Source organism: Crinia signifera, chromosome 6 (assembly GCF_055691185.1).
Source record: "Crinia signifera chromosome 6, ASM5569118v1, whole genome shotgun sequence".
Lineage (NCBI taxonomy): Eukaryota > Metazoa > Chordata > Amphibia > Anura > Myobatrachidae > Crinia > Crinia signifera.
Genome location: NC_139222.1, coordinates 131640392 through 131650074, shown reverse-complemented (window position 1 = coordinate 131650074; position 9683 = coordinate 131640392).

Genomic DNA, 9683 nt, shown 5'->3' with positions numbered 1-9683 from the left:
TAAGCCCTACCCCGAAAATAAGGCCAATGATGTTTTTTGTTGGGGAAAAAAAATAAGACAGTGTCTTATTATCGGGGAAACACGGTAGTGATAAATTCCATAGAGGGGACATACCATACTTTAGCTATGATTTCACTTATATTCGGTGCATAGGTTGATTTCCAGGCAGTGGCGATGAGACATCTAGCCGCCAGGACCATATGGGTAAAGAGTTTGTTTTGATGATGAGTTGCCTCTGGGATACATACTGAGAGAAGAAAAAAAATTAGGACCAGAGGGGATCCGAATATCTAAGATAGAGCCAGTTAAAGCACCCAATTCTTTCCAGAGTGAAGCTAATTATGAGCAATTACACCAGATATGCAGGAACGATCCATCAGACTCATTATAGAGCCAACAGGCAGGGGAGATTTCGGGGTGCATTTTGTTCAGATAGGTGGGGACATAGTCCCATCTGTAAAACAGCTTATAGGCATTTTCTTTCATAGGGACACTAGCCACACCACCCCGAAGTGTGGCGAGCGGCGGCGGAACGCATCCTCCCGACCTTTTCATACCCCCACTATATATGTCAGTGTGGAGTTGTGGCGAGCGCAGCGAGCCCGAAGCGTGGCGTGTATTCCGCGTCCGCTCGCCACACTTCGGGCTCGGTGGCTCGCTGTGCTCGCCACACTATATAGAATCAACTCCACACTGACGTGGATAGTGGGGGTATGAAAAGGTTGGGAGGACGCAATCCGCCGCCGTTCGCCACACTTTGGGGTGGCGTGGATAGTGGGGGGTTTTTAGGAACACATTCACACCAGCCATACCATACATCTGACACAGTAATGAGGACATGTGTTAACGATAAACTGTGAATTTACTTCATAATTATTAATCAAGAAAACACATTAATTAATTACATTTATAAACAGTAATCAAGAGAAGTAACAAGAATAATGATAATTAATGAAGAAAAAAATACAGTCACTATGAAGACAGTGAATTTGCCTTGGGCAGGAGTGTCAGAGAATGCAGAATGCGGCTAAAGGAATTAGCAGCGCCCAGAGTCTTCCTCCACATGAACTCTTGGATGTACGAGTCTTGGTCAACAAAGTTAAATCAGTGGTTCACACGCGCGTGCTCATAGCCTGCCTGCTGTAGCTGCTCCGTGTTATACGCCCTCCAGCAATCCGAATAGATTATCGAACCAGGAGCAACGTAATCGGTGATGGCGGCCATCAATGTACTGGCATCTCTCTTCGGAACTGCAGTGACAAAGCAGGCACCTGTCTCCCTGCAGATCCCTCCGAAAATCCATTGCTGCAGCAGCATCCTTCCCACATAATTATTTTGGTTCACGAAGAGGCTTTCACCCACTTCTACCACCATGCCAGGACCACCAATTTGCCTATGGGGCTGGGCAAGTAAGTCCAGAGTGCATGCCTCCCTCATCAAGCCGTTGTACTGCACTGCGGTTTTGATGGACATGTGCCGTTCCCGGTCGCAATATGCCACACTTGTCAGTTCCTCCACCCAGGAGTAGATAAACCAGACAAGGGTGAGGAAGGGTAACCGGCACCCCGGGAACCAGTGTGCCGCTCTCAGACTGACTTTTTGCGGCAGGCCTTAATGTGGCAGCGCTGAAAAAAGATTACAGCCTCCTCCTCTGTATTTGGCAAGGTGAACATGGTGAGTGGTTCACCTGCCATTGCTGTAATAACTGTCGCGTTCTGAGTACTCAGTGATGCAGCCATCACTGTCAGTTATTCACCTCAGAATGAATCTGACAGGGACCACTTACGAAACTTCTGACTGACTACGCTATTTGAGCAGCTTAAGCTTATTCTGAAAGCACAGCTACGGTAACTGACAAATGTCCATATCATATTAACTACTGAGATCGCAAGGCAGTAAAACGGGATGTGCGATGTGATGCGATTTTCTTACGCAAGCATACGTATGTTAATTGAGCACCCTGGTACTACATAAGTACCCTATTACTATACCCTGAGTCTGCTGGCACTTATGCAGGTCTTAAGCTGGGTACACATATATACAATTGTCGGGCCGTTCTTCCGTTCTGGGTCGGACAGCCGTTCAATTGTATATGTGTGTACACTGTCCCGTACGAGCGATAAACGGCAAAAAACTGTCTTGACCGTCCATACTCGGTCGGTCGATGGTTCTTTGCAGTTTAATTTTCATCCGACAGGACGGCCTCATATCGGAACAAAAGTGCAGTGTGTACGCACGTTCGATCGATATGCTGCCGACCTTGCGACTATACTGCCAAAGCTGGAACGCCCATGTGGGCGTTCCATAGCTACATGATCTCTCCTACAGATATAGTTACACTATAATAAGTACATTGCATTCAGAACGCACACATGAATAAATCATGTGTGGAGGTGACAGGGTTAATATAGTTCACGGAGCCGCGGCTCCGCTGCTCATGATATATCAGGCTGTCCCAACATAAAGGAATTTAAGAGGCACAAGCAGACAGACAATAGCCCTTAAGGATAATACAAGGCACAGTTGCTAATATTTCAATATGCATTACATAATGTGACACACACGGAGCACCAAACTTCTATAAAGCCGGGTATGCGACTAGTCAGTTTGTGGTAGTCACCCTGCCAAACTGCTATAAAGCCGGGTATGCGAGTATAGTCAGTTTGCGGTAGTCACCCTGTAGTCGCATACCCGGCTTTATAGCAGTTTGGCAGGGTGACTACCGCAAACTGACTAGTCGCATACCCGGCTTTATAGCAGTTTGGTGCTCCGTGTGTGTCACACAATAATGCATATTGTTTTGTAATAGCCACATTAACAGGAATTTAGATTAAGTTCCCCCAATAAACCCCCAGCAGCTGCTACGTTGAATCTTGGGGTACTCTCTTGGACACCTGGGAAAGTAGGTTATACTTCCTAGTGGCTGCCCAGGGAAGTGGGTGGATGTGTGCCGCTCAATAAAATGCTGTCCTTTTTCTTTCTTTTATTTTAACAATCGATGTACTGTTGTATATGAGAACGTTTTGATAATAACATTAAATTGTGATAATATTTGCCTCAGAAATGACGCTTAATGATAACTGATAGGGTATACTACCATAACACATATTCTGACCTGCAAGCGGGACCTACAAGTATAGCCGGTAGCTGTAGCGCGTGTCATGAATGGAAGGCTGTAAGCGGTGGGAAGGCAGAGCAGCTTACACTATGGAGGCGCCCGTATAGTCGGGAAACAGTCGCCTCAGACTTCCTGTCACAGTGAGAGCGCCGCTGCCCCGGTTCCCATAGTCGTGGAGCACCCACCAGTGACCGTGGTGCAGCGACGGGGGAGCGGAGTAGGCAGCACGGATGCAGGGGCACAGAGGAATGCTGGCTGATGCAACATAGTGTTGCAACATAGTGTAAGCTGCCCAGGTACCGCTCTGCCTTCCCACCGCTTACAGCCTGCCATTCATGCCCGAGCTACCCTGCATCTCCGGTACTCATGCCCGAGCACTATGTGTCCCGTCTAGCGTTTAAAAGGTGCTCTGTTCTGAACATGAATTTGCCAGACATGGTGCACATTATGTTACACATTACATTGCCACAGTGTAACATAATGTGCACCATGTCTGAGAAATTCATGTTAAGAACAGAGCACCTTTTAAACGCTAGACGGGACACAGACCCTAGACGCCCTCACTGTCCAGTTTCTGACCGGATCATTCACAGAGAAGTATGACCCCACCATTGAGGACTTCCACAGGAAGGATATCGGGGTGGACTCGTCGCCCTCGGTGCTGGAGACCCTGGACATATAAGTAATGACCTCTGCAGTCTTAATGGTACCCATGTGCAGAATATAGTACACCGGCAGTTTGTTTTGCCCTTGGATGCAACTGAGAACTAGCTGTAATTGGCGCAGTGATAAGTCAGGTAGCGTATGCCAGGGAAGAATCCAAAAATCCTTCTCCAGCAAACAATTTGCGAAAAAGGTAGCTAATATCCTACAATGGATAATTATCTAAAGATGGCATTGTTTTGGGGGTAAGGGAACTTCTCAGCGCTTGATAAATAGGACTCACAACATTTTTGTGTCATTCTGCTGTTCATTATTAATGAGCATATTCATCAACGTAACCTACCTACCCCCTGGTGCTTTGGTATAAGACTTGCTTCACATTGTGTGGATGGATACAGTATTTTGGATCAATTAAAATGGGGACAGCTTCTATGTAAAACAGTTTTCCCTAAAAAACCTACCACTGACCGTCCTTGGCCCCATCACCTTATATCAGTGAGCAGTGGACAATTGTATAGGAGTGTATGCTACAGTATACCCTAGACGGTGTAATGCTACTGCAGAACAGCCAGGATTAGCAGATTATTGCCGTCATGTATGACTGACGGGCCGCACACAGCGGGTATAGGGAGAAACCTCCAATTCCCCAGCACTCCACATATATTTTAATGGGGGATACTCTCCCCTCTGCGCAGCTCAGTCTGACTGACTGTTCATGCAGCCGGCAGAGCACATCGCAGGGATGCTCTCCTCTCCCTGCAGGCGCCTATTCATAAATGCTGGTGAAACAGCAGAGCTTCCAGAACATCAAGCCCATGAGGGACCAGATCATCAGGGTGAAGAGGTATGAGAAGCTGCCCATGATACCACAGAGTAACATAATGTGTACCATGTCTGGGAAATTCATGTTCAGAACAAACTGCTATAAAGCCGGGTATGCGACTACAGGGTGACTACCGCAAACTGACTAGTCGCATACCCGGCTTTATAGAAGTTTGATGCTCCGTGTGTGTCACATTATGTAATGCATATTGTTTTGTAATAGCCACATTAACATTCACCATTTTCACACATTATATGTGCACATACCCTTTTATCTAACATTGTTACATGTGTTGCTTCCAATTGTTACCATCTAGACTTGTTTTGACAACATTGTAACATTGCACTATTACTGATTAAATAAACTGTGTTCAGTATATTCACCTCATAAATCTCCCCTTCTTTTTATTTCTGATATCATTTGCTGCTACACATTTACATCTAATATGCATGTTCGTCCAGCCATTACAACTTCATGAATGCAATCTATGTACTTATTATAGTGTAACTATTGTAGTTCATTATTTCTATAAAGCCGGGTATGCGACTTGTCAGTTTGCGGTAGTCACCCTGCCAAACTGCTATAAAGCCGGGTATGCGACTACAGGGTGACTACCGCAAACTGACTATACTCGCATACCCGGCTTTATAGAAGTTTGGCAGGGTGACTACCGCAAACTGACTAGTCGCATACCCGGCTTTATAGAAGTTTGGTGCTCCGTGTGTGTCACATTATGTAATGCATATTGAAATATTAGCAACTGTGCCTTGTATTATCCTTGGCCATTTTAAGGGCTATTGTCTGTCTGCTTGTGCCTCTCAAATTTAACTGCGGGACCAGACCGGCATTTCTATACTGAAGTTTAGTAGACGCGTACCCCGTCACTTTTGTTTAGGTTCTGTACTCACGCCTCTTTGTTTTGGTATGCCCTTAACCCAGCCCATTATGATAATTTTGTTCATATATATCGTGTCAAAAGCCCAAATCGAGAGAGTGTGTACGGTGGTACAATCTTTTTCTTGCGACTGTTTGGACGGGAGTACATCGGACGTCGCAAGTAAAATTGTACAGGTGTGTACGCGCGTGATCGGCTGTTGTTTGTGGACGGTCCGACGGGAGTACAGTCGGCCAAACGGTTGGATTGTATATATGTGTACCCAGCTTTAGACTTTGCCACTAGTACCTGCCTTTCCAGGGCAGACTATCTCCACCCTGTACTCGGCTGCCACCTGGTCTTTTGTGGTGACATGAGGGGCCTTATTCTGGTTGGAGCGGCCGGGCCGTACGCGTACGTCCCGGGATTTTGTATGATCTGCGCATGCGTACATTCGCCAATGCACAGGCGCGACCACTCACCAACGCTTACGGACGGGTCTCTACGTGCGAAAAAACCTGTACGCGAGTGTACGGGTATTGGGGGCGGCATAGGGGCGTGTTGAGGGGAGCGGCCGAAATAATGAGGGAAAATGGGCGTAAATATGGGCGTACACGGGGGTGTGCACCAAAAATGAGCGGTGCTACTACCGCACGATCGACTAAAGCACCGTTCATTTCGGACACAAAACAGGCGGCCGCCAACCGCCATCTCAAACCACCCCTACAGATACCGCATGCCAGCGTGCGCCTGAGTTTGCTAATTAACGCTGAATCCTACTCAAACACATACACCTGAATGTAATAAGCAATGCTGCAGTCTATTAAGTCCAAACCATGATTTCACTACCTGCAAGCCACACACAGCACTCAAACACATTGGAAGCTTATCTTTCTATACTTCTCGACATTTAAAGGTTTGTTTAATTTAAGGTAAGAATCTTTTTAACACCTGCTTATATATGCTAAGGTAGCTATTTGCTAAACAGTTAGACACATTCACTACGTGCTTTCATAGACTTTACACAGTAGCACACTCAATCTACACAAGTCGACATGTGTCAACGTGTTCACTCTAATACAAACATAGGTTTTGTATTTAGGATACAATAACATAAACCACATCTAACACCTACAAAGGATGTTTCAGCAATGTTTTAAGCCCATGACCACTATTTTGCACACAATCTTTGTATAGTACCCAAAATACAGAACTCTACCACTATCTCATCTGCTATGAATTGGATTTGACTACACTCTGGATGTAAGATGCCACCAATAACATTATTGCACTCACATCTCTCTAACAAAGGATTCCTACTGCTTATGACACTGTAAAATCATATATATTTAAAAACTTATACATGTTCGTTCACAAGCAATTTTATCATGTTTGGCCCATTCACACATCTTTTTTTAGGGAGGACACATATGCATTCCTACACAAATTTACCTTTTCACCCTTGTTTGTCTGCCTCACCCACTCCATGAGGAAAGCATTGTTCTGGACCTGCTTTTACCTACTACTGTAGGAGCTACCTCACCTGCACACAAACTGCTTTCTCACCTATTAAGTTGCTCTGCACATGTGCTGACACAAACTAATTAGCAGGGAAAAGTTGGATAGGAACATGGGAATGGCCATGGAGAGGGTTACACATGGGAAACTTCGACCACACTTCAACAAATGTTCAAAAATACCCTGGTCAGTAAGTACACATAAATCTAGTATTTGTTTCACACAAGAAATTACACATACAACAATTTTGATTTAATTGGTAAAAGAAATTTATTTGCTGTTCAGCATCACAGCTTATTTCACACTTTAATGTCAGAAATCAAATAAACAAATAAAATAGACACAAAAATAAAAAAAACAGCCAGAACAAGAGGTTGCATATCTCCAAACATGTGTTACCCTGCAAATGCAATGGTGAAAGAAATGGGGACACCAGAATACGTACCGCAACAACCAGGGTGAATACTAAGCAAGATACACACCACCAAAAATTTATCCTGCATTTGTAGAGGTCAAAATAAGAACTTTAATGCCCATGGCACGAAAATGGATAGATGGCCAACTCAGGAAGTGGATGTCCAGTGCAATTTAAACATTTGGGGTCCAACCACAGAGGAAGTGAACCAGGTCTCATTTGGGCCCTTTTTTCCCCCTTTTAGATGGGGCCTTGGGGACAGGGGCCTTTGGCTCAGCTGGCTTGCGGCGTCTTCCCCTAGTGGACACAGGAGGGTAAGCAGAGGTGGAAGGTTGGGGAGCAGCTTGGGGTGGGCCAGCAGATGGGGGATTGTCCCTTAGGGACCTGGCGGTGGTCAGCTGCTCCGCAAGAAGTTCATTCTGGCGGCTGAGGTGTTGGCCAATGCTTAGCATGCCAGCCGCCAGAGTGTCATTAATGCGGTTCAAGGCCTCACACTGCAGCCTGTTTGTGGCCTTCCACTCCGCCAGAAATTCCGCCACCTGCTGTTGACGGATCGCAGCATCCACCCCTTGCTGCTCGATCCTCTCCAGCATCACCAACACGCTCTCATCCCATGTCTCCTGTGGCTGGGGCTGGGGGCGACGTCTTGGTGGAGGCTGGACCACTTGCTCCACCTGTGGCTTTGCAGAGGAAGATGCTGCCGGTACATCCTGGCTTTCTGCTTCTGCTAGGATAATAATTGAAAACAATGTCACCATCACATACGCACTAAAAAATATCTTTCAAAATACAATGCATTACTGTGACTTACCATCAAAAGCAGCATCAAAGACCTCCGCCGGGAGCTCACTGTCCATATTGGAGATCCCCCTGACCTCGCCCACATCAATGACGTCCAAGGCGTCCTGCTCCAGGGGGGTATACTCCAAAGTATCGGGCATAGGACCTCTCCCGGTGGACATGCTGTGGTTGTACCGGTCAGTCATCTTCCTCTTCAGTGTACTTTTGAAGTCGGTCCACCTACAAGTTTAAAAATACAAATATCACCATGAGATATGTGCACCACTGTGCTAGTGAACATCATGACTACGTTACATTTCCTAGTGTAGGTGATCTTATGTTTTTTATCCATATGTGTCCCACACACACATTAATGTCTCCATTAGGAGGCATTTCAGTGTCTCATCTCATTCATTAGGCCACTAAATGCACATACATAGATCACTATGCAGAAATGACATCATCCCTGGCCAAATTAGGCACCTCCACCTGTTGTGAAACTACACATTCCACCATAGCTTGACAGTGTGGTTATTATGGAGTCATTTAACTATGGGATGGCATACTGGGATGTGTAGTTTCTCACCAGCTACATGTGCACAGTTTGCTCATTCTTGTTTCAGTTGCATCATATGGAACATGTAAAGGTGGCCATACACGTTACAATTATTGTATACAATATTGTATACAATAATTGTAACGTGTATGGGCACCTTTACAACAACTCTTTCCAAAACACACTTTCTCTTGTCCCATCACATACTTCACATACTTCACATGAGCAGAACTGTGCCCATAACCTCACATCACACCAATGGTGCATGTTTCATATATCAATGTGGGTTATTAGACATGGTTGTGTTCACATGTGACATTGAAGTGTAGCACTATCTACAAACACACCTTTCTATTATTTTCAAAACATACATGTAACATATGTACACACATATGACATTATCAGGGGGACAAACACACTTGCCTTTTCTTCACCGCTTGCCAATCTCTGACCACTGGTGACACCTGGTTCACTTCCTCTGTTATCTTGTCCCAAAGGTTTCTCCTTGCACTGGCACCCGGCTTCCTGATTGGCAATTCTATCCATTCGCGTGCTCTGGGCACTAAAATTCTTAATTCGGCCTCTACAAATGCAGGGTTTCTCTTTCTGGTGGTGGTATCCTGCTCAGTCCTCACCCTCGATGTTGCAGCTTGTTTTCTGGTGGCCCCAGTTCTCTCACCATGCACCTGCTGGGTCACACCTGTTTGGAGAGATGCAACCTCTTGTTCTGGCTGGTTGCTTGGCCCTTGTGGAGCTGGTGGAGGTTGAACAGGGCCTGTTACTGAGGGGCCCGCTTGGTCTTGGGTCCTCCTTGTCCTCTCCTGCTCCCTCTGCCTCAACCTTTCAAGCAAGGATTCTGCTCTTGCTCTCTGGAAAGCGTCCTCAGCTGCGAAATCGTCAGAACTAGACATGTTTGCAGCAATTGTGGCCTGCATC